The sequence below is a fragment of the Aotus nancymaae genome, unplaced genomic scaffold (assembly GCF_030222135.1).
Source record: "Aotus nancymaae isolate 86718 unplaced genomic scaffold, 86718_ANA_hifiasm-v0.15.2.pri h1tg000033l, whole genome shotgun sequence".
Lineage (NCBI taxonomy): Eukaryota > Metazoa > Chordata > Mammalia > Primates > Aotidae > Aotus > Aotus nancymaae.
This window is the reverse complement of record NW_026988447.1, coordinates 31,909,006-31,935,149: the sequence shown is the minus strand read 5'-3', so window position 1 is coordinate 31,935,149 and position 26,144 is coordinate 31,909,006. Positions and strand designations below refer to the sequence as shown.

The 26,144-nt window shown below is 33.3% G+C and overlaps 1 long non-coding RNA gene across 1 annotated transcript; it reads right to left on the bottom strand.

The window, feature by feature from the left end:
• Window positions 1–4,394: 4,394 nt before the first annotated feature.
• LOC135277740 (uncharacterized) lies at window positions 4,395–21,095 on the bottom strand. Its single transcript, XR_010345329.1, has 3 exons — window positions 21,064–21,095; window positions 11,928–11,992; window positions 4,395–4,715 (listed from the first exon to the last, which is right to left on the bottom strand). It is a non-coding gene; the product is annotated as an uncharacterized LOC135277740 (long non-coding RNA).
• Between the last annotated feature and the right edge of the window lie 5,049 nt (window positions 21,096–26,144).

Sequence of the window (26,144 nt, the reverse complement as noted above, 5' to 3'; positions counted from 1 at the left end):
CAGGGGTGAGAAGATGGAGGACATTTGAATCATATTACCAGATGTTCAGCCTCTACTGTGAATTCAAAAACAAGAAAAAAATGTTAATTGGAAATACTTTGAGGTCATCATACATTTTAAAAATATGTTGTAGAACTTTGTATCATAAGCAAATGCAAGTCTTAAATTGAAAATGTATTAAAAACTGAAACACTGAGAGAAAAAATTATATAAGTAGCTTGATTTTCCAGACTTACAAAAGGATCTCATCTCTCATAGGACTGGCTCTTCGTTCTCTTTGATTTTGCAATGCAGATTTCTATTATTTAGTATTTCAATTGTAGGCACAAAACCAACTCAGGTATCGAAAATTCAATCATTCCGTTTTAGTAAACTGCAGTTCTTATAATCCAATGCATTAATGGTTAGACAAAGAGAGGTTTCAATATTAAATCCCTTTTTTGAATCAGTTTCAGGTAGTTCTATTTCCAAAACTATTGAAGCAAAGGCATTAATTATACATTTCCATTATGACAGAGCCAACATCAGCAGTCACTAAGGCATAATTTCTTTAGGAGGAGATGCAGCCTATTCTCTGATCAAGTTTTGTTTCCCACAGGGAGGCATCAGTCTTAAATTACATGGCAAGCAGGCAAGAGAAAGGAAGCAAAGCATAAACACTTCCCAGGGGAAAAAAGAATGAGGATCTGACTCAGGGCATCCTATTGAATAAATAAAATTCTCTACTTCTGTTAGTTATTTTGATTCACACACACTTACATGCACATTTAGACACAGGCAAGAGATTCAAGATATTTATGAATTTTATTTCCTTTTGTTATAAGAAATTTTACTTGCCATTTTCAGGATTATTTTTTTCTTTTTCTTTCTTCTAAAAAACTGTAACTAGAGTAAGGTGATTATTACCTCATAAGAATTATTTTCATAATCAAATAGTTCTTCATTGAAAGTAAGCGAAGCAACTTTTTGATCTTGCTTTACTCAAAAATATGAGATACCTAACTCATTAACTAATAACATATTATAGTAAAAGGTAGTTCTGTTAATTCACCAGGCTAATAAAGACACTTAAAAGTACAGAGTAAACTTCTAGAAGATAACATAAGAGAACACCTAGATGATCTTTGGTATGGCCATGGGGTTTTATGTGCAAAACAAAAGGCGCAATCCGAGGAAGAAATTATTGATAACTCAGACTTTATTATAGATAATTTGCGAAAAAAAATCCTCTGCTCTACAAGCCCCACTGTTAGAGAATGAGAAGACAAGCCACATGCTAAAAGAAAACATTTTAAAAAGACATAAAAGATAAATGACTGTTATCCATAATGTATAAAAGAACTCTTAAAACTCAACAATAAGAAAATGAGGCTAGACGCAGAAATTTGGGAGGCTGAAGCAGGCAGATCACTTGAGCTCATGAGTTTGAGACCAGCCTAGGCAACATGGCAAAAACCCATCTCTACAAAAAATACAAAAATTAGCCAGGTATGGTGGTATGTGCCTGTAATCCCAGATACTTGGGAGGCTGAGTAGGGAGAATCGCTTGAGCCAGGGAGGAGGAGGTTGTTGCAGTTAGCCGAGATTGCACCATTGTACTCCAGCCTGGGCGAGAGAGCCCAACCTTGTCTCAAACAAAAAAGAAAGAAAAAAACAAAAGAAAAGACAAGAAGAAAGAAAATACGCAACCCAGTAAAGAATAGGCAAAATATCGGAACAGTATACTCAGATTGCAAATAAGTATATGAAAACTTATTCCATAATGTATGTCTTTAGGGAAAGACATTTTAAAGCAACAATAAGATACTACTACACCAGCTATGAAATAATCAAAATCCAAAACACTGACAATACCGGATGCTGGGAAGAATATGGAGAAACAGGAACTTTCATTCATTGCTGTGGGCAATGCAAAATGGCACAGACTTTTCGGTGACAGTTTGGCAGTTTCTTAAAAAGTACACATAACTCTGACCAGAAATTATGCATCTTGGTTTTTACCTAAATGAGTTGAAAACATGTCCACAAGAAAATCTGCACATGGATGGTTTATAGCAATTTCATTCATAATTGTCAAAATTTGTCATTAACAAAATAACCAGATTTCTTTCAGTAGATGAACAGATAAATAAAAAGTGTTTTTTTATGGGATACTATTCAGCACTAAAAATAAGGGGATGTTGTTGTTTAGCACAAAAAAGAAATCAACTATTAAACCAAAAAAAGACACAAAGGAATCTTAAATACATATCATGAAGTAAAAAAATTTTATAAAGCCAATCTGAAAGGCTATGTATTATCTGATTTCAATTCTATGACATTTAAACTCTTACATTTATCTCTAAAACTTTTCTAAAAATGTCTGTCTGACACTGGGATTATATGACTGATACATTTCTCTACCACTTCAGTATACCAACGCTATCACTAAAAGTTTCTTGCCCACCTTATTTCTTTTCCATCTTGTCCTTGATTGAAACTGTGCTCCGCAACCTACTTTGAAGGCCAGAGCACAAGTACCTAAGGAAGAGTTAATAGGATTACAGGAGTGGGTCCAGTGGACTAAAGAAGGCCACAAAGGTTTTGCCACTTCTCACGTATAGTCAAGTTTCCTTTCCTCTGAATATGGGTGCCCTTGATACTTATTGTGACAGATAAGATATGACAGGAATGACATTATGATGCTTCCAAGGCCAGTGTAATAAAACTAACAGTTTTTACTTCCTTCCTCTCCAGGAGTTGCAGCCTTCATACTACAAAGAAGCTTGGTTAGGATTCATAAGTAACCTGGCATTTCACAGAGAGAGGGAGACCAGGTAGAAAGCCCCTGAGATCCATCTATGTGTGTGAAGCCTTTCTGGACCCTCCAGCCCAGCCTATTCGGCCTGCTGAATTCAACCAACTGCGTGACTTCAGCCAATACCAAGCACAGCAGAACAGCTGTGAGATGAACTTATTTGACTTCACACAGGATTGGTGAAAAGGAATGAATCATTGTTAAGTCAATAAATTTGGGGATTGTTTTTGAATGAAGGCATATATAACTGAAATTGTTTTTGACTTTGGCTGAATGTTTGAATTGACTAGATGGTAAAAAGTTTAAATGATCTGGAACCAAGCCACACCACACAAGTTGACATTTCTAAGGGTGGAGTCTTAGCATCCCTATTTTTAAAGGCTCCCGAAGTGACTGTAACACACAGTCAGTGTTGAGAACTATGTAGTGAGTGTTGCTTGTTGCCCAATTCTGCTTCTAAATAACTTCTCCTGTAACATTTAAAAATTGTCCACATAGTTTAGCCTTATGTCATCTAGCTCTGTTGCTTTCAATTCTTTATTCTGAAAAGACTTATTCTTCAAGAACACTCAGTCTCAAGTATTCTGAAAATAATGGATTTATTTGATGTTAAGTGTTATTAATGGACCATAACTTCAGTGATTTGGTTTTCTGTGTGTTTGTTTGCTTGCCTGTTTTAAACAGTCTGTTTCGTGTATTTAGATATATCTCAGTGGGAAGAGCTTCAATCAATGAATATTCAGCTGCTTTCTGACATATGACTCACTGAACATATATCTAAATCTTCAGAGATCATTTTTTACAACATTTTCAGGTGTTTTAAATCTTACATTGCTAATGTGAGAAGTTGTCAGTAAATGATTCAGTGTTCCTATAAGTAGCTAATTTCAGTATTCCCAATTTCTTTATATGCCTAAGAGAGACAGGTATCTTTTTTAGACATTAAGTAGAGACATACATGTGAACTCAGATTCAATTAGCAAGTTCATAAAATAGCTTATATATTTAATTGATATAATTAACTGATATTTCAACTTTTTATCAAAATAAATCTTCTTTCAAAGATTAACACATTTTTATTGAGAAGTAATTCTATTGGGTTTATAAAAATCTTGAGAGTAAAAATGAGTCTTGCCAGTTCTAATTTATAATTCATTACTGAAGTGCTTACATTCAAGTACATTGGAAATGGACAAAAACAATCATTTGAATCTAGGTTCCACCAATTACTGACTGTGTGAACTTAATGAAACCACTTAGACCCTCTAAGTTCAGTTCCTCATTTATGGTAATAACAGTATCTATATCTCAAAGCTATTTTGAGGCTTAAAATAAGATAATGTTTCACTTGCAATTCTTATAGGAAAGCAAACATTAAGGAAATATTACCGATCTTAATTATATCTCAGTATCATAATAATAAGCTTGCTAAAACACAGCTAAGAATCACCTCCTACACATCATACCTCTCATCCTTCACTCCATGGAGAAATAAAAAAGGCAGGAGTTATTCGAGATGAAATTCATGAATGCCAACATAGATTAATAGGCCACCCCTTAAAACAAACATGTATAGCAAAAAATCAAACTTGAAAAGATGTAAAAAATGAATGAAGGTTTATTGAATGCCTACTGTATGCTGTGTACTTTGCTGAGTCAACCAGTTAACAACACACTTCAGGAATGAAGATTATTGTCAAGTCTTATCAATTATAGATACCATTGTCTCAGAATGTTCTTGGAGTAACCAAAACTTGCTTGATAGTGCTTAGCTAGCAGTCACTTTAATTAGGATCACCTGATTTATACTAGCTTGGTATCCAGAAACCTAATTTCATTTCTAGTTAGGCACAGAATCATGTATAGGATCCAAGACTCCTGAGTTCCAGAAAGGTGCTCTTCCCATTACACCTTGCAGCTGTAGAAATAAAAGAGAACAGTAAACGCTACTTGAATTTCATGATTTCAAATATCCAGTAAAGATGAATTCACTTGCTGCACCTGCTTGTTGTTTTATCATTCCATTTCCTATCTCCCATGTGAATTTGCCCACAGACACAACACCTATTTAAAATGATTGGATCTTGAAAAAATGTAAATTGATATTTTATACCCCATAAGTTCTTCTGCAATGGTAATATCTGTGCTATATGCACATTGAAAATTAAATCATTTTTAAGCTAGCATAGGGTCTGCCTAATAAAAACCCTTCTGAAACCCCACTGTGTCTTCTCAGTAGCAGCTTTTCACAGTGAAGCATTTAAGCTTTTAAAAAGCAACAGAACAAATGTGATTGATTATCAGTTCACTTGCCAGATTCTGCATTGAAATTAAAGAAAGTAAAAGCTCTTCTATGAAAGTGATATAACCACCTGCAATATTAAACCAATAAAATATGTGTTCAGCTGTTTATGAAGTGCCTTGATCCAGATATATAAAGTAACCTTCTCGTATGTAGGAGCCTTATATAGTAACTGATCAATTCTTTCTAACTGTGGCAAAACAGTAAAAAGCATTCCAAATTCACTAAAAGGTCAAAACACTCTGGAAGAATTCCATCATTGAAACAAATATGAAGTTGGTCACACTTGTGATAGATAAGCAGGACAAATGAAAAAATGCAGCCCATCAGTATGTACATAGGAGATATTCTAAGAATTATTAATTCATTAAAAAAGATTCCCAGTGCCTGACATATAACAAAACTAGATTTGATTGAGCACTCACTTGTCTTTCTGCTTATCTAAATATTAGCCAATGCCCTGATGATTTTTAAGAAGCTGATACACTTCTTTGCAAATAGCTCTGTTATCTATAAATATCCAATTTCTACTTAGCCTCCATATAATCTACTTTAAATGGCTACAGATAATATTTCTGTTCATTTTGTTGTTTAAGAAGTATAAACACAACCAATAAATGCTGAATTATCTAATAATAGTAAGATTGGGATTCAGTTTAGAGAGAAGCCAATCTGAAACTTGGATGAAGCTATTCAATAAATCTGTTCTTTTTGGAAGGGAAGATCTCAGCAACAGAGAATACAAGGTAGACTGGAGCAGTATGCAAACAACATCAAAGGTAACCAGGTTCCAGGTTTCTAGGCTACCAGGAATTTTCCAGAATGATGAAAAGTATTTGAAAGCATCTTGTAGCTGTGGGTTACGTAAATCTATATGAATGGGTGACAATGAAAGGGCATGACTTCATTAAGTAGGAGAATCATGTTTTAAAAGGGCAACAACTTTGTCCCAGACAAATAGAATGATTGACTATAGGACAAGATAGACAAACTAAAGTGTGGGAGAAATCAATAATGGATTACTAAAACATCGGTGTAACTCAGAGAGTTGGTTACAAGAAACAAAGATATTTCTTATTTTACAGGAATCAGTGAACAATGTTAAATCAGTGACAAAACCAACAGACAAATTAACCCACTGATTTACTTTGTGCATGAGGCTGCTTTCGATTTAGACCTTTGATGTGGTTTATGCAGTTTCACATGTGTAGTATATAAAGATAGTGGCAGGCGTTAAGGCAAGCTTCTGGCAGGGAAGAATGGCATTTATTCCATGTATAGCAGAATTCTTCACTTTTGGATGTGTATGTAGATGTGTTAATGAAAATTTTCTGTTGATATTGCTTCATGCAACCACTATTTATTGATGATTTGAACATTCTCAATTAGGGCAAATTTTAATGTACATAAATCTAATTTTTGAAATAAAAAAATTCCATCAACAATGTAATATTAAAGCCAAGCCACTACCATAATGAGAATATATAAAACTGAAGATATCAGCAACATAGAGCCACAAATATAAATAAAAATCAGTAAGCCTATTATTCTGGGAATATTCATCAATTATCATTTAAAGCAAGTCCAACACAAAAGTTCAAAAATGTTTGATGTCATGATGACACAATCACAAAATAAAGAGGACATTGCCAAGGTGGCCAATTTACTTGACAACAAATTCTGGTAACTATAATAAAATATTTCTATCATGTATAATCACACCATAAATATTGAGAATTCTACCCAAACTTTATAGCAAACAAATACATTTTTGTCTTCTACCATAAAACGTGATATAATAGAAATACAGACACAATGTTAAATACTACAAAATATATTGTTCATATTTTCACAGCAAGAAATAAATTTTTAATTAAAATTGATGTTGTCTTTCTTCAAAAATTACTTATTCATTTATGGAATAAATATCGGAGAATAAATACAAAATATTGAGTCCTTTGATTCATATAGTTTCACTTATAGGTTCTGGATTTTTCATCGAATGTGCATGTATTCACAGAACTGATACTCTATTCACTTTATTCTCAATCAGATGATGGACTAGGCAGTAGCAGTGTTGCTCTATACATGAGCACCCCCTGCTGGCACAACCTGGATACCCATTTCTTTAGTTGTAACAGTAATTTATTTGGAATATCCCTTACTGTATCTTAGATAAATGCTTCCCTACGCAAATATGTAAATCGTGATATCATCTCAAGAACTTAGCTCAAGGTACCCTGTTGATATTTGTTTCATTTTAAAAAACAGCAAACAGAATGACCAAAAAACTTTTTATCATTTTAAATCAACTAGATTAATTTCCCATTGCTACTGTAAGAAATTACAACACATTTAGTGGCCTAAAAGAATGCAAATTCAGTATTTTACAGTTCAGTAGGTCAGTTGTCTGATGTGGGTCACACTGGGATAGAATCAAGGTCTCAGCAGGATTTGTACTTCTTTCGGATAGCTCTTAGGGAGAATGTTTCTCTGCCTTTTTCAGCTTCTAGGGGATGTCCACATTCCTTAGGTCATGGACTATTTCCTCCATCCTTAAAACCAGCAAATTTACATTTCTCTGAATTTTTCTCTCATAGTCACATCTCCTTATTCTCTCCTCCACCTACTACTACCATTTTAAGAACCCTTGTGATTACACTGTTCCTATTCCGAGAATCCAGGTTAATGCCTCTTTTTAAAAAATCAGGTGACTAGCAACTTAATCTCATTATGCCATGACCCAGACATATTCACAGGTTCAGGGGATTAAGACCTGGGCATTGCTATGGTCTGGATGTGTGTCTCCCCTCACCCCCAACCTCTGCATTCATATGTTAAAATCCTAACTTTCATAGTGATAGTATTAGGACATGAAGACTTTGAGGGTGACTAGGTAATAGACATGGAGCCCACATGAATGGGATAAGTGCACTTGTGAAAGAGGCCCAAGATAAGTCCCTCATCTAAATAAATTCAAAATAAAGACTCAAATAAATAAAATCAGAAATTAAAAGGATGACATCATAACTGATACCACAGAAATGCAAAGGATTATAGAAAACTATTATGAATAAATATATGCCAACAAATTGGATAACCTAGAAGAAATGGATAAATTCCTTGACATACACAATCTACCAATGTTGAATTACAAAGAAAGTGAAAATCTGAACAGACCACTAACGAATAAGGAGATATAATTAGGAATAAAAAGTCTCTCATCAAAGAAAACCTCAGGACATGATAACTTTACTTTTGAATTCTGCCAAACATTTAAAGAAGAACTAATACTAATTCTTCTCAAACTTTTCCAAAAAATTAAAGAGGAGGGGATATTTCCAATGTCATTTTACAAGGCCAAACTCAGACATGGACACTACAAAAAAGAAAACTATAGGCCAATAGCCCTGGTGAACATAGGTGCAAAAATCTTAAACAAAATATTACTCAACCAAATGTTAAAGAATATTTAAAATATTATTTACCATGATAAGGTGGGATTTATTCCAAGGATACAAGGCTGATTCAATATACAAGTCAATTAATGTGATAAATCATATTAACATAATAAAGAAGAAACACCATATGATTATTTCAACAGATATATAAAAAGCATTTGACAAAATTTCACATCCTTTAATAATAACAAAACTCTTAGCAAATGAAGTATAGAAGAAATATATCCCAATATAATAAAGACTATATATGACAAACCCACAGCCAATACCATATTCGATGGGGAAAAATTGAAAGCTTTCCATCTATGACTGAGAACAGGGAAATGCCCACTTTGGCCACTTCCATTTAACATAGTACTGGAAGTTCTAGATATAGCAATTAGGCAAAAGGAAGAAATAAAATACATCCAAATTGAGAAAAAACAAATTATCTCTGTTCATAGAAAACAAAATCTTAGATATAAAAATCCTAAAGACTCTACCAAAAAAACTGTTAAAACTAATAAATGAATTCAGTAAACTTGCAGAATACAAAACAAATACACAAAATCAGTAGCATTTCATACACTAATGGTAAGGAATATGAAAAAAATCAAAAAACAGTTTTATTTACTATGTCTACAAAAAGATATAATAAGTAGAAATAAATGTAAACAAGGAGGTGAAAAATCTCTCCACTGAAAACTATAAAACAGTGATCAAAGAAGTTAAACAAGACACAAATAAATGTAAAGCTATCCCATATGTATGATTTGGAAGAATTAAAATTGTTAAAATGTCCATATCATCTAAAGCAATGCACAAATTCAATGCTATGTCTGTAAAAATATGACTTTCTTTACAGAAATAGAAAAAATAATCCTAAAATTTGTTTAGAACCACAAAATTCTCTTGAATAGCCTAAGCAATGTTGAACAAGAAGAACAAAGCTGAAGGCATTGCGTTAACTGACTTCAATATATACTGCAGTACAGCAAACGAAAAGCATGATACTAGCATAAAACTAGACACATGAAAGAATGAAATAGAAAAGAGAGCCCAGAAAATTCACACCTTAATAGTCAACTGATTTTTGATCAAAGTGCTAAGCACACACAACAGGAACAGGATAGTCTCTTCAACAAATGGCTTTGGGAAACTGGATGCCTACATGCAGAAGAGTGAAATTAGGCCCTTATTTCACACTACATACAAAAATTAACTCAAAATGTGTTGAAGACTTAAATGTAAGACCTGAAACTATGAAATTTCTAGCATAAAACACAGGACAAAAGCTTCATGAAATCAGTCTTGGCAATTATTTCTCTGGATATGACTTCAAAATACAGGTAACAAAAACAACCATAGACAAATGAGATTACATCAACCTAAAAGGTTCTGCATTGCAGCAGAAAATACCAAGAGTGAGGAAACACTTGAGGTTTGAAAATACTTTATTGAGGAAGAAAATACTTGCCAGCTATGCATCTGATAATGGGTTAACATCTAAAAGATACAAAGAATTCAAACTATTCGATGGCAAGAATACAATAACCCAGTGACAAAATGGGCAGAGGACTTAAATAGACATTTCTCCAAAGAAAATAAACAAATGACCAACCCTTAACCAAATTAAAGATTATGAAAAGAAATTCTTAATGTCACTAATTATTAATGAGATGAAAATTATATTACCTCACTTCTGTTAGGATGGATATTATAAAAAAGACAAAAGATAACAATGGCAGTGTGGATGTGAAGTAAAGAAAACCCTGGCACACTGCTGGTGGAAATGTAAATTAGTACAGTCATTACAGGAAACAGTATGGAGGTTCCTCAAAACTTAAAAATAGAACCACCACGTAACCCAGCAGTCCCACTACACAGTGTATACCTAAAGGAAAAAAATCAGTATGTCAAAAAGATAACTGCCTTCGCATGTTGAGTGAAGCATTATTCACAATAGCCAAGATATAGAATCTCCGTGTCTATCAATGAATGAACGGATTAAAAAATATGAAATGGGCATATGTTGTTTTATTGCACTTCATTTAATTATACTTCACAGATATTCAATTTTTTATGAAGCTTTGTGGCAGCCTTGTATCATGCCGGTGTATTTATTAGTGCTATATTTCCAACAGTATAGTAGCACTTTGTGTCTTTGTGTCGCGCTGTGGTAATTCTCGCAATATTTCAAGCTTTTCACTCTTATTACATCTGTTACGGTGATCTGGGATCACTGATGTTTTATGATACTATCATAATTGTTTGGGGGCACCACAAACCTCACACACCATGTAAGACAGTGAACTTCATTGATAAATGTTGTCTGTATCTGATAGCTTCACTGACCAGCCATTTCCCCTTCTCTCTCCCTCTCCTTAGGCCTCGCTTTTCCCTGAGACATAATACTGACACTAGGCCAATTAATAACTTCACAATGGCCTCTAAGTGTTCAAGTAAGGAAGGGTGGCATGTCTCTCACTTTAAATCAAAGCCAGAAATGATTAAGTTTAGTGAAGAAGACATGTCAAAGGCTGACACAGTCTGAAAGTTAGGCTTACTGTATCAAACAACCAAGTTGTGAAGGCAGAGGAAAAGTTCCTGAAAAAAACTAAAAGTGTACTCCAGTGAATACATGAATAATAAGAAAGTGAAGCAGTCTTATTATTGATATGATATGGAGAAAGTTTTAGTGGTATGAATAGAAATCAATCCAACCACAGCATTCCTTTAAGTCAAATCCTAATTCAGAACATGATCCTAGCTCTCTTCAATTCTGTGAAGGCTGAGATAGGTGAGGAAGCTACAGAAGAAAGTTTGAAACTATCAAATGTTGGTCCTTGAGGTTTAAGGAAAGGAAGTTCAAGGTAAAACAGCAAACTAACCAGAAGCACTGGCTGAAATAATTGATGAAGATGGATACACTAGGTAATAAACTTTCAATGTAGATGAAACAGCCTTCTCTTGGAATAACATACCATCTAGGACTTTCACAGCCAGAGAAAAGCCAATGTCTGGTTTCAAAGCTTCAAAGAACAAGCTGAGTCTCTTGTTAGGAGCTAATGTACCTGGTGAGTTATTTCTTATTTAAAAAAAAAAACTTGCCACAGTCACTCCAGTCTTCAGCAACCACCAACCTTAATCATTAGCAGCCATCAACAGCAGCGCAAAATCCTCCACCAGCACAAAAATATAACCTGCTGAAAGCTCAGAGAATCATTAGCATTATATAGCAATGAAGTATTTTTAATTAAGGTATATGCATTGCTTTTTTAAACATCCTATTGCACACTTGATAGACTATTGTATACAGTAAACTTTTAAAACTTGTATAAAGTAAACTTTTACACACCCTGGGAAGTCAAAAATTTGTGTGACTCACTTGATTTTGATATTCACTTTATTGCAGAGTACTGGAACTGAACCCACAATATCCTCTAGGTATGCCTGTATGTATACACAATGAAGCACTATTCAGCCATTAAAAAGACAGAAAATCTGTCATTTATGACAATGTGGATAAAACTGGAGGACATTATGCTAAATGAAACAATCCAGAGAGAAAGACAAATACGACATGATCTCACTCATGCGGAATGTAAAAACGTTGATCTCAAGAAAGTAGAAAATAAAATGGGGGTTACCAGAGGTTGGGGGTGGCTGTGAGGAGAACTGGGGAGATATTAATCAAACATACAAAATTAAAGTTATATATATGGGTGTAATATGTTCAAGAAATCTGTTTTTCAGCATTGTGACTATACTTAATGATATATTACATTCTTAAACACGCTAAGAATAAATATTAAATGTTCTTACCAAAAATAACTGTGAGGAAATGCATATTTTAATTAGCTACTTTTAACCATCCCAAAGTATCTATATACTTCAAAACATCATGTTACATATGATAAATACATACTATTTTATCTGTCAATTTAAAATAAATAAATCATTTTAGAAAATTATTATTTTTAATTGATATATCTTTGTATATATTTATGGAATACAAAGTGATGTTTCAACACATATAGTATGCCGTGATCAAGTCAAAAGTAATTACCTCTGGGTATAATACCTATAAAAAACTGATAATCATCTTTAACTCTGACAATCTCTAGGTGTGAGAGAACAAAAGCTGTTTTCTTCTTTAATGATGCACCAGATCAAAGTTTGTATTGTCAAGAGCAATTCTTTCAAATCTTTTTCTAAAAGGGAACATGTATTTTAAACTTTTAACTCCCCAATTGGTTGGTAGCCATATACAAACCAATCTCATTAAGCTTTCATGGCTGTTAGCTTTTCTTCTTTCCTACACCATTAAATTAAAAAAAGACCCAAAAGATTGTATAAATCAAAGCCAATTAATTGTACCCTGGTATGCACAAAGTTAAGGACCGACTTGTTTTGTTTGAATAGTCACACTCAAAAAACTCAATATTAATTCACTGTGTCCCCAAACATATATCTTTCAAATGTAAATCCTTTTAGAAAACAAGAGGAACACAATATAGTATTTGATTCTTTTTTCTAAATGTTTTTTATTTCCTTCTTATTTATTTAAAGGAAGGATACATTAGATAACTTTTTTTCATATCTTTAAGAAGATTTAATTTTGTGTTTCTACCAGGCACTGTGAAAAAAATGTTTTAAAAGGCAAAAAATAATAAGAAATACATTGAATCATGATTCTAATAGGGCCCAAATACATTTGAATAAGCGATTAAATAAAAATTTCAAACAAATTAAGGAAAACATTGATGCTAATTTTAGTGAGATAACACTGATAGAAGCGTTTCTCAGGTAATAGGAGGGGAACAGGGTATCTTTCCAGAGGAAAGAACATAGCTCTAAGTCTCTAAGAATGAGTGAGCATTATGAGGTAGATAAAGGTCCGGCAGGGAGGGCAGCAAGTGGGGAGAGTGGAAAATTATGTTGTTATCAAGAGAGAAAGAGTAAAAACTTTGATGTGAACTAAATAGATATGATGAGTGGTGTAGAGTAGAAACGAGGCAAGATTAAACTCCCTGTCAAGAACTTCTGGTTTCTAGTCCAACATGTAAGGAACTTTGAAGCCATCACTGTATCCTAACAACAAGTAAAAAGGTGATCAAAGTGAAAACTAAATCACGCTTCGTAGATTCACCAGAGACCTGAGGTCACAGAACAAACTGCTGTAGAGTTTGTAGAGAGGCAGCTACAGAGAATTCAACTTAACAGAGCAGAAACGTAATCCTGTTGGAACCAGTACCGTCATAGGAAAGCTAGAATTGTCACTGATGCTGCAGGCTCAGAGTGGACAAGTCTAAGATTCAAAATAAAAATAAAAAATTAAAAAATGCCAGGGGATGCAGTCTTAGTGAGGCTTTTGCTTTTTTGTGTGTTTGTTTTTTGAGTTTTACCTTTAGCTGTACACAGTTCTCAAGACGAAGATTAGAGAAAACTTTCTTCTGGCTTCTGGAAGGAGGGTGGAAAAGTAAAAATTGTAAAATACACCAAAGCATTTCATTATTCTTAACAAGATCTTATCTTAAGAAAAACTATTTGCCAGAACCTAACCTACTGGGGTTTTAGCAGAGCCTAACCTATCTGGGGGAAAGGAGGTAACTCACTTCAGCCCTCACTAACCATGCTGTACCACATAAGGAGCAGAAAAAAAAAAAATTGAGATGCATTTCTGAAGTTCACAGCACAGGAGCAGAGGCTCACTAAAAGAGTAAAATCTAAATACGGGGCTATGGAAAGCTTCCTCTCCCTCTGCACCTCACCATGATGTTATAAAGCTATATTTTCCACATTTACCTTTACCAGTGCACAGAATCACATCTGCTGTTCAACAATAACAATAAAAAACATTATAAGGAGGCTGGTCATGATGGCTCACGCCTGTAATCTCAGCACTTTGGAAGGCCAAGGCTGGCGGATCACTTGAGGTCGGAAGTTCAAGACCAGCCTGATCAACATACAGAAACCCCATCTCTACTAAAGATACAAAATTAGCCCTGTGTGGTGGCATACGCCTGTAATCCCAGCTGCTTGGGAGGCTGAGGCAGGAGAATCGCTTGAACCTGGGAGGCGGAAGTTGCGGTGAGCCAAGATCTCACCATTGCACTCCAGCCTAGGATACAAGAGCAAAACTCTGACTCAAATATATAAACAAACAAAAAAACAAATAAATAAAAATAAACACTATAAGGTATACTTAAGAAACAGAGCAATGAGATGGCATAAATGTTGAAGTTATCAGATTCAGATATGATAGAAATGTTGAAATTATCAGACCATGACTATAAACCATATTTGGTTAATATGCTAAGGGCAGTAATGAAAAAAAAAATGCAACATTCAAGAATAGATGAACAACGAAAGCAGAGAAATTGAAATTATAAGAATACACAGAAAATAAATGTGTAAGATAAAAACCTGTAACAAAAATAAAGAATGGCTTTGAGAAGATCATTAGTAGACTGCAGAAACCTAAGGAAAGAATCTCTGAGCTTAAGGATATGTCAATAGAAACTTCCAAAACTGAAAAACAAAGTGAAAATGGTGAAACCCCGTCTCTACTAAAAACACAAAAAAATTAGCTGGGCATGGTGGCTCACGCCTGTAGTCCCAGCTCATCAGGAGTCTGAGGCAGGAGAATCGCCTTAATTCAGGAGGCGGAGGTTGCAGTGAGCCAAGATCATGCGACTGCACTCCAGCCTGGACTACAGAGTGAGACTTTTTTTCAAAAAAAAAAAGAAAGAAAAAATACTGGAAAAAATGCAACAGAATTTGCAAGAACTGTGGGATAGCTACAAAAGTAGAGTGTCTACTTTTCTTTCTACAGAGAGAAAGAAATAAAAGAAATAGAAGTAATAATAACTTAGAATTTCTCCAAATGAATATCAAACACCAATTCACACATACAGGAAGCTCAGAGAAGACCAAATAGTATCAATACAAAAAAACTACACCCAGAAATATCATAGCTAAATTGCAGAAAATCAAAGATAAAGATCAAATCTTGAGTTAATCCAGTAATAAAAAATACCTCCCCTACAAAGTAGGAAATATAAGAATTAATCCAACTTCTCAGAAAATATGAGCAAGAAGAGAGTAGAGTGAAATATTTAAAGTACTGACAAAAGAAGACAAAGCAACACACACACACAAACACACACAAACACACACACACAACATCACCTTGAATTCTTTAGCTTGTAAAATTACAATGCAAAAGTGAAGGAAAAATAAAGACTTCCTCAGACAGGTGAAAATTGCAGGGTTTGTTGCCAATAGAACTACCTGGCAAGAAATGTTAGAAGTTCTTTAGAGAGAAGAAAAATAATGTAGGCTGGAGACGGAGCTGCATGAAGAAAGAAAGAATATTAGAGAAGAAATAAATGAAAGTAAGATTGTAAGTTTTGGTTTTCTTATTCTTATCTGATTTAATATATAGTGGTTTGTTCAAAATAAAAATAACAATAATGTAATTGGTTATAGCTTTTGTATAAGTGAAATGAATGATAACAATGATACATGTGATTAGAGAGAGGAATTAGAAATATGTTGTTATTATAAGGTACTTGCCCTACCTCTGAAATTGCATTTCAGAGCAACCACTAAAAACTTAAAAACAAAAAAGAAGTATAGTTGATACACTAAGAAAAGAGAAAATGAAATCATATTAAATACTCAGTTGAACCCATCAGAAGCAGAAAAAGAGGGGAAGACACATAAGAACAAGGGCATTGAACAGAAAACAGTGACGAACATGATAGATATTAATGTGACTGTATCAGTGAGCACTTTAAATATCAATTGTCTAATTGGAGACATTATCACTTCTCTATCAGAAATGGATAGATCCAGCAAGCAGAAAATTAGTAAGGACATACTTTAACTCAGCACAACCATCAGTTAACTGGATATAATAAATATCTATAGATAATTCATTCAATAATACAGAATACACATTCTTCCCAAGCTTACATGGAATTGTCAACAAAATAGATCCCATTCTCGACCATAAAAGACAACAAATTTATTTTTAAAATGTTTTGTATAATAAATACATTTTTAATTTTTTTGTATAATTTTGTACAATAAATCTTATGTAATGCTTACTCTTAGACCAGGATTCAATCAAAGTAGAAACCAACAACAGAAAGATAGCTGGAAAAAAATTCTCAAAATACTCAATTAGAATACATACTCCTTAATTATACATGGTTGAAGAAGAAATTTCAACAGAAATTTAAAGTATTTTGAACTAATAAAAACTAAATACAACTAACAAAATGTATGGGATTCAGTGAGAGCAATGCTTACACGAAAATTGCAGCATATAACAGAAAAGAAATTTTTAAAAATAAATTGTCTATCTGTTAATTTTAGGAACCTAGAAAATAAAATAACAAGTTAAATTCTAATAAAGCAAAAGAAAAAAATTAGCACCAAAATCAATTAAAGCAAAAATAGAAAATCAATAAAGAATATCTACAAAATAAAAACTGTATTTTTCAAAAAAAAAGTATAACTGATAAACTTCTAGCCAGGCTAACTTCTAAAAAAAGGGAGAAAACACAAATTATTAATAACAAAAATGAAAATAGTGTCACTACTGCAGATCTGATGGACATTAAAGAAATAATAAAGGAAAACTACAAACAACTTCATGCTCTCAAATTTAATAACACAGACTAAATGGACTAATTGTTAAAATGTGCTCTCTGAATGAAGAGACCACCCTAAACAGGCTTTGTGTGAGCAATGTAGCTGTTTATTCACCCGGGTGTGAGTGAATAGAAAAAGAGTCACCACTGAGTCTGAAAGAGTCAGTGGAGTGCGGTGGGATAGGAGTTGGTTTTATAGGTTTGGGACAGGCAGTGGAAAGTTACAGAAGTTACAGTTTAGGGCAGTTTTTGCAAACTGAGAGAGGGTGGTAGTAGGGTCTGGAGTCACAAGATTGACCAAGGTAAGTTGCAAAGTCCAATTGCCTTGTCAATGGAGGCCAGAATAAGGAACAATAGAAGAACGTCTCAAGTTAGTTAAGCACTGCAGGGGTTGATCATTCTTCCTTTTTTCATGGTCTTCCAGTTACTTCAGATTTTCTGACTCTGGGAGGCCATCCAGAGGTGTATGTTTGGGTCATGGAGGTCACGGTGGCATCCATGGTGCCATCAGTCAGCCCAAAAGACCTTACACTAATTTCTTGAAATAAACAATCTGCTAAAATCTACCTAAGAAGGAACAGACAATCTGACTAGGCCTCTATCTATTAAAGAAATTAAGTCAATAATTAAAAGCATTCCAAAAAAGAAAACACCATAGATGGTTTCACCAATGAATTATACCGAACACTTAAGTAAGAAATATATAAAATATCTTCCAGAAGATAGAACCAGAGGGAAACTTCTTAATTCATTCTATTGCTATGTAACCAACACCATCCTAACACCAAAACCAGACAAATACATTACAAAAATAAAATAAAATAAAATAAAAACCAATATCTCTGATAAACATAGATGGCAAAATCCTCATCAAAATTTTAACAAATTTTGCAAAACATATAAATATATAAAACAAAAATATATAAAAACGATTATACATTATGACCAGATAAGATTTATTTTAGGTATGAATGGGTGGCTCAACATGCAAAATTCAATTTATATAATCTAACACATTAACAGGCTAAAGAAAAAAATTACATGATCACATTAGTAGATGCAGAAATAACATTTAAGAAAATTTAATATCTATTCATGTAAAAACTCTCAGGAAACTAGGAATAGAGGGAAACTTCCACAACTGGATAAATAACATGTACAAATAATCTATAGCTAACATTATGCATAATGGTGAGAAACTTGAAGCTTTCCTGTAAATATCAATGTTTAGCCCATTTTGTTTCTTAGAATAAATACCTGAAACTGCATAATTTAGAAGAAAAGGAATTCCTCTCTTACAGTTCAGGAGGCTGAGAAGTCCAGGGTCAAGGGACTGCATCAGGTGAAATCCTTCTTGCTGCTGGGAACTCGCTACAGAATCTCTGGGTGGTACAGAGTATCACCTGGTGAGAGGGCATAGCGTGCTAATATGCTAGCTCAGGTCTCTCTTCCTCTTGTTGTAAAGTCACTAGTTCTCCTTCAATTACAAGCCATTAATCTATCTATTAATTCATGAATGTATTAATTCATTCATGGGGGCAGAGCCCTTGTGATCCAATTTCCTCTTAAGGGCCACATTTCTCAACACTGTCACACTGGGGACCAAATTTCAACATGAGTTTTGGAGGAAACATTCAAACCACTGCAATCAAGAATAATGAATCAGAAAATGTATAAAAATGATTATTCATCAGGCCATCCTTTTCCACATCATACTACAAATCCTAGCTAATGTAATAAGGTATATAGATTGGAAAGGAAAAATGTAAAACTGTTTTTGTTCATCGATAACATGATCAACTACACAGAAAATATAGAAGAATCCACAAACTCCTGGAACTAGTAAGCAGTTATAGCAAGGTTACAGAATGTAAAGTTAATATACATAAGTCAACTGATTTTCTAAACACACACACACACACACACACACACACACACAAAATAAATAAATAAATAAATAAGTCAAATTGAAACAAAACCACCTAAAAATGTATAAACTTACCATTTTCATTTGCACCTCCAAAAATGAAATACTTAGATATAAATTTACAAAATATATATAATATGTATTTTAGGAGTATTATACAATTCTGATGAAAGTTATTAAAGAAACCAGATAAATGGGGAAATATTCCAGGTCCATATATAGAAAGACTCAATATTGTCAAGATGTCAGTTTTTCCCAAGTTGATCTATAGATTAAATACATTCCTAATCAAAATTTCAATAAGTTTTTTTGTAGATATTGATAACCTAATTCCAAAGTTTATATGGAGAGGTCAAGATCCCAGAATAACTAACTCAATATAGAAAGAGAAATAAAAATTGAAAGACTGACACTACCTGACTTCAAGGCTTTTTATAGAGCTACTGTATCAAAATAGTGTGATATTTGCAGAAGAATAGGCAAGTAAGTCAATTAAACAGAATAGTAAGCCCAGAAATCGACTCAGACAAATATAGCTAATTGATCTTTGACAAAGAAGCAAAAGCAGATGGAGTAAAGATAGTCTTTTCAACAAATGGCAGTGGAATAATTGAACATCCACATTAAACAAAAAGGATTAAAACACTGTTAACAAAAATTAACTGAAAATAAATTATAGACATAAATAGGAAATGCAAAACTATGAAAATCCTATAGGTAATATAATAAAAATCTAAATTCCTTTGGTTTTGATGATGATATATAGATATAATACCAAAGCCATGTTTTTTGAAATAGTTAATAAGCTGGACTTTATTAAAATTTAAAACTGTGCTCTTCAAAGAACATTGTGAAGAGAATGAGAATATAACCCAAAGACTAGAAAAAAACATTTGAAAAAGACAAATCTGATAAACAACCTTTACCCAAAATATATTTTGAAAAGTCACTTAAAACTCAATAATAATAATAATAATTTATTAAAAATAGCCGGAAGACCTCAACAGGCACCTCATCAAGGAATATAAACAGATGATACCTAAGCATATGAAAACATGCTCCACATCATGTCCTTAAGGTATTGAAAATTAAAGCAACAATGAAATACCACTAAATATTTAAATGGCTGAAATTAAAGTGCTGACAAAATTAAATGCTGGTGATGATATGGGGCAGTAAGAATTCTCATTCATTGCTGGTGCTAATGAAAAATGTTACAGCATCTTTGGAAGCCAACTTGTCGGTTTCTTACAAACTAAATATACTCTGGCCATACTATCCAGCCATAACATTCCATAGAAGTTATTCAAATGAGTCAAAAATTTATATCACATGATAATCTGCACATAGGCATATATGTAGCTTTATTCCTAATTGACAAAAGTTGGAAGCAGTAAGAATTTCATTCAGTTGGTGAATTGATAGACTTTGTACATGAATACTTTAGATTATTAAGTACTAAAAAGAAATAACTTATCAAGCCATAAAAAGACATGGAGGAAACTTCAATGCACATTGCTAAATTAAGGAAGCCAATATGAAAAGGCTGCATACTATATTAGTTCAAAATATGACATGCTAGAAAAGGCAAAACTATGGAGACATTCAAAAAATCAGTGTTTTCAAGAGGTAAGGGAATACCCATAAAATGCATAACATCAAGAATGAATCTAATGTCAAAACTATAAACTTTGGTTTATAATTATGGCCAAATAGGTTCAGTAATTGTAACACATTTACCACTCTAGTGCAGGATGTTTTTAAAAGGAGGTTGTACATGTGTGAAGATACTAAGTATATGGTAATTCTCAGTACTTTCTGCTCAATTGTTCTGCAGTCCTAAAACTCCTCTACAGAATAAAATCTATTTAAACATTTTATGTCAAAGTACATATTTAGGGTTCATTTGGTGAGCAATTGGAAATCACTGCTATCTTTTGTATATAAAAAATGAATTCCTTTAAATCCGTTGCAAGAAAGAAAATAACTCACCAATTGGTGAGTTAACTCATCTACCAGTATGATAAGCCTTGATGAATAGGCCTTTCTTACTGGAACATTGTAATATTGTGGTTATTATGATTCAAATACTCCTATAATGAGAAGAAAAGATCAGTGTCTTAGTAGACACTTGATTTATCTGAATTTTTAGGCCCATTAATCTTGCTTTATTTCTTGGCAACAGATTACAAACTACTCTACAGCCACTGTATTAGATTACTGGATTAATTGACGAGACTATTGTTAAAATAAGTGAGGCCACTGGGCATTAGAACAAAGACTCCAAAAATATTTTCCTTTGCTTAGTTTTATTTTTAATAAAATTAAAGTAGGGTTTTTCCCTTGTCACCAGTGCTAACTTCTTCCCTTCAGTTCTTGCTGAGAGAAAGAGATCTAAGTAACTTCATAATTTTCCAGCTGACTTGAAAATTAGCTTTCATTGGAAATAATCATTTAACATCAAATATTAGAACCATCCTCTTTGTTATATATCCAAATAAAATTTCTATTAATTCATTTAATCTTTAAACAAATATTTCCAGTACATTCCAAGTCCTGTAGAAATTCTGTAATAAATGTGACATATAACCAAGGCGCTTAATAAAGCATGAGCACTGACTAATCAAAACAGATGCTCAACTACCAAGAAAATTTTGGTTGATATTCTGCATAGTTCTTTCCATGTGGAATTTACAGTGCAATGGGAAAAGACAAATGCATAAACAACTATAAGTAAGGAAAAACCATGTAATGTCCAAATTATTGCATATATAAAAATAAGCAAGCAGCAGAGAAGGTAGAAAATTTTCAGAGAAAATGTGAGATTTCAACTGAAAATTGAAAATCAGAGAAAGAACAAAAAAGAAGCCTACAAAATTGAAAAATAACCTTTCTAAAGCCAAAATGTAAATAAAATGTAGACATAGCCATTAATAACATGATATTATATATATATAACACAAATATTAAACATTTGTGGTATCTATATATCAAGGATAGAAATAGACTTAATATGTAGCCTAAAAATTACTGATCATTTGAGGAAGTATAGACAAAACACTGAAGAAACATACCAACCCACTAGAAATATGCATAATTTAGATATGTTATAACTGAAGTGATAACTCCTTACCAATTAAGACTTACATTTTAAAACAGTATGAATATCTACAGACTTAGGTAAAGAAGATAATTTATATATCACAGAGAGTATATTTCTATAATGAATATATTACTCAGGATTGATTAGCTTAGGCTGCCATGTCTAACATATCTGCTCAGAACTAAATAAATCTTTAGGACAGTTCAATGATCGATTTGACATCTATCTCTAGGTCCCATCATTTTCAACAAGTGGGCTACAGAACATGGTGACAGAGAAGTGGACTGGAGAGCCCAATTTTATTCCCTTGATTCTGAAGATACACACTCAACTGGTACTCACAATTCATTGGCCAAAACTCATACCTGAATTGCTCAATGACTTCCAGGATGCTAGGAAGTATGCCCAGCAAGGAGAGAAAAACTAGATATTGGTTTTCACAAGTAATGTCTTCTAAAAAAAAACTCATTCATTACACATACTTTGACAAGTAAACATACCTATAATCAAATATAAGGAAGATTGACGAGTTTATAACTTTTTTTTTTTAAGAGCATGGGATATGTTTTAATTTGTTTGTGTAGTCTATGATTTCTTTCAGCAGTGTTTTATAGTTTTCCTTACAGAGATCTCTCACCTCCTTGATTAGGTATATACCAAAAAATTTTATTTCATTTTTTGCAGCTGTTGTAAAAGGGTTTGTGTTCTTGATTTGATTTTCATCTTGGTTGTTATTGGTAGATAGCAGTGCTATTGATTTGTGTATACTGATTTTCTATTCTAAAACTTTACTAAATTCATTTATCAGATCTAGGAGCATTTTGGAGGAGTCTTTAGGGTTTTCTAGGGATACAATCATGTCATTGGTGAAAAGCAAGAGTTTGACTTCCTCTTCACTGTCCTGGATGCCCTTTATTTCTTTCTCCTGTCTGATTACTCTGGCTAGCACTTCCAGTAACTATGTTAAATAGAAGAGGTGAAAGTGGGCATCCTTGTCTTGTTCTAGTTTTCAGCGGGGATGCTTTCAATTCTTCCCTGTTCAGTATAATCTTGTCTGTAGGTTTGCCATAGATGGCTTTTATTACCTTGATGTATGTCTCTTGTATGCTGATTTCTCTGAGGAATTTAATCACCAAGAGATGCTGGATTTTGTCAAATGCTTTTTCTACATCATTGAAATGATTACGTGTTCTTTTTTAATTCTGTTTATGTGATATACATTTATTGACTTGCAAATACTAAATCATCCCTGCATTCCTTGTATAAAATCCACTTGATTATGGTGAATTTTCTTTTTGAGACCCTATTGGATTTAGTTAGCTAGTATTTTTTTTAAGTATTTTTGCATCCATGTTCATCCATGATATTGTTCTGTAGTTTTCTTTTTATGTTATGTCCTTTCCTGGTTTTGGTATTAGGGTCATACTGGCTTCATAGAATGATTTAGGGAGAATTCTCTCTTTCTTTATCTTTTGAAATAATTTCAGTAAGATTGGTTATCAATTATTCTTTGCATGCCTGATAGAATTTAGCTATGAATTGATCTGGTCCTAGACTTTTTTTGTCGGCAATTTTTCTATTACTGTTTCAATCTCACTACTTGTTTTTGGTCTGTTCAGAGTTTTTATTTATTCCTGATTTAATCTAAGTGTGCTGTATATTTCCAGGAATTTAGCCAGCTCCTCTGGATTTTTTAGTTCATGTGCATAAAAATGTTCATAGTAGCCTTGAAGGATCTTTTGTATTTCTGTGGTATTAGTTGTAATATCTCTTATTTAATTTCTAATTGAGCTTATTTGAATCTGCTCACTTCTTTTCTTGGTTAATCTCACTAATAATCTATCAAGTTTTTTTTTCAAAGAACAGGCTTTTGTTTTTTTTATCATTTGTATTTTTTTGTTGTTTCAATTTTATTTAGCTTAGCTCTGACCTTTATTATTTATTTTACTCTGCTAGGTGTGGATTTGGTTTGTTCTTGCTTCCCTAGTTCCTTGAGGTGTGATTTAAGATTGTCTAGGTCTAGGTGTGACCTAAGATTGTTCTTTTTCAGACTTTTTGATATAGGCATTGAATGCTATGAACTTTCCTGTTAGCACCACTTTTGCTGTGTCTCATGGCTTTTGATAAGTTTTGTCACTATTGTTGTTCAGTTCAAAGAATTTTTAAATTCATGCTCAGGAATGAATAGAAGCAATATTGTAAAAATGACCATACTTCCAAAAGCAATCTATAATTCAATGCAACTCTCATCAAAATACCACCATCATTCTTCACAGAACTAGAAAAAAAATCCTAAGATTCGTATGAAACAAAAAAGGAGCCGGCATAACCAAAGCAAGGCTAAACAAAAAGAATAAATCTGTAGGCATCATGTTATCCAATTTCAAACTATACTATAAGTCCATCGTCACCAAAACAGCATGGTACTGGAATAAAAATAGGCACACAGACCAGTGAGAATAAAGAAGCCATAAGTAAAGCCAAATACTTACAGCCAAATGACCTTAGACAAAGCAAACAAATGCATAAAGTGGGGAAAGGACACTATATTCAACAAGTGATGCTGGGATAATTGACAAGCCACACCTAGAAGAATAAAGCTGGAGCCTCATCTCTCACCTTATACAAAAGTCAACACAATATGGATCAAAGACTCAAATCTAAGACCTGAAATTATAAAAATTCTAGAAGATAACACTGGAAAAACCTTTCTAGACATTAGCTTAGGCAAAGAGCTCATGACCAAGAACCCAAAAGGAAATAGCAAAAACAAAGATAAATAGATGGGATCAAATTAAATAAAAAAGCATCTGCACAGCAAAACAAATAATCATCAGAGTAAATAGACAATCCACAGAGTGGGAGAAAATCTTAATAAACTATGCATCCAATAAAAGATTGATATCTAGAATCTACAAGGAACTCAAACAAATCAGCAAAATAATAATAATCCCATCAAAAAGTGGGCAAAGGAAATTAATAGACACTTCTCAAAAAACTGTATACAAATGGCTAATAAACATATGAAATAATCCTCAACTTCACTAATTATGAGGGAAATACAAATCAAAACCACAATATGATACCATCTTTCTCCTGCAAGAATGGCCATATTTAAAACATTTAAAAATAACAGATGTTGGCCGGGCGCGGTGGCTCAAGCCTGTAATCCCAGCACTTTGGGAGGCCGAGGCGGGTGGATCACGAGGTTAAGAGATCAAGACCATCCTGGTCAACATGGTGAAACCTCGTCTCTACTAATACAAAAAATTAGCTGGGCATGGTGGCGCGTGCCTGTAATCCCAGCTACTCAGGAAGCTGAGGCAGGAGAATTGCCTGAACCCAGGAGTCGGAGGTTGCGGTGAGCCGAGATCGCGCCATTGCACTCCAGCCTGGGTAACGAGCGAAACTCCGTCTCAAAAAAATAAAAATAAAAAAAATAACAGATGTTGGTGTAGATGTGATAAAAAGGGAACACTTTTACATTGTTAGTGGGAATGTAAACTAGTACAACCATTATGGAAAACATTAAGAAGATTCATTAAAGAATTAAGAGCAGAACTACAGTTTGATGAAGAATCCCACTACTGGATATCTATCCAAAGAAAAATAAGTCATTATATGAAGAAGATACTTACAAATGATTGTTTATAGTGGCACAATTCACAATTGCAAAAATACAGAACCAGCCTAAATGCCCATCAGGCAATGAATTGATAAAGAAAATGTGGTATGTATATACACAGAATACTACTCAGCTATAAATAGGAAGGAAATAATGGCATTCACAGCAGCCTGGATGGAGTTGTAGACCATTATTCTAAGTGAAGTAACTCAGGAATGGGAAACTAAATATTGTGTATCCTTTAAGTGGGAACTAAGCTATGAGGATGTAAAGGCATAAAAATG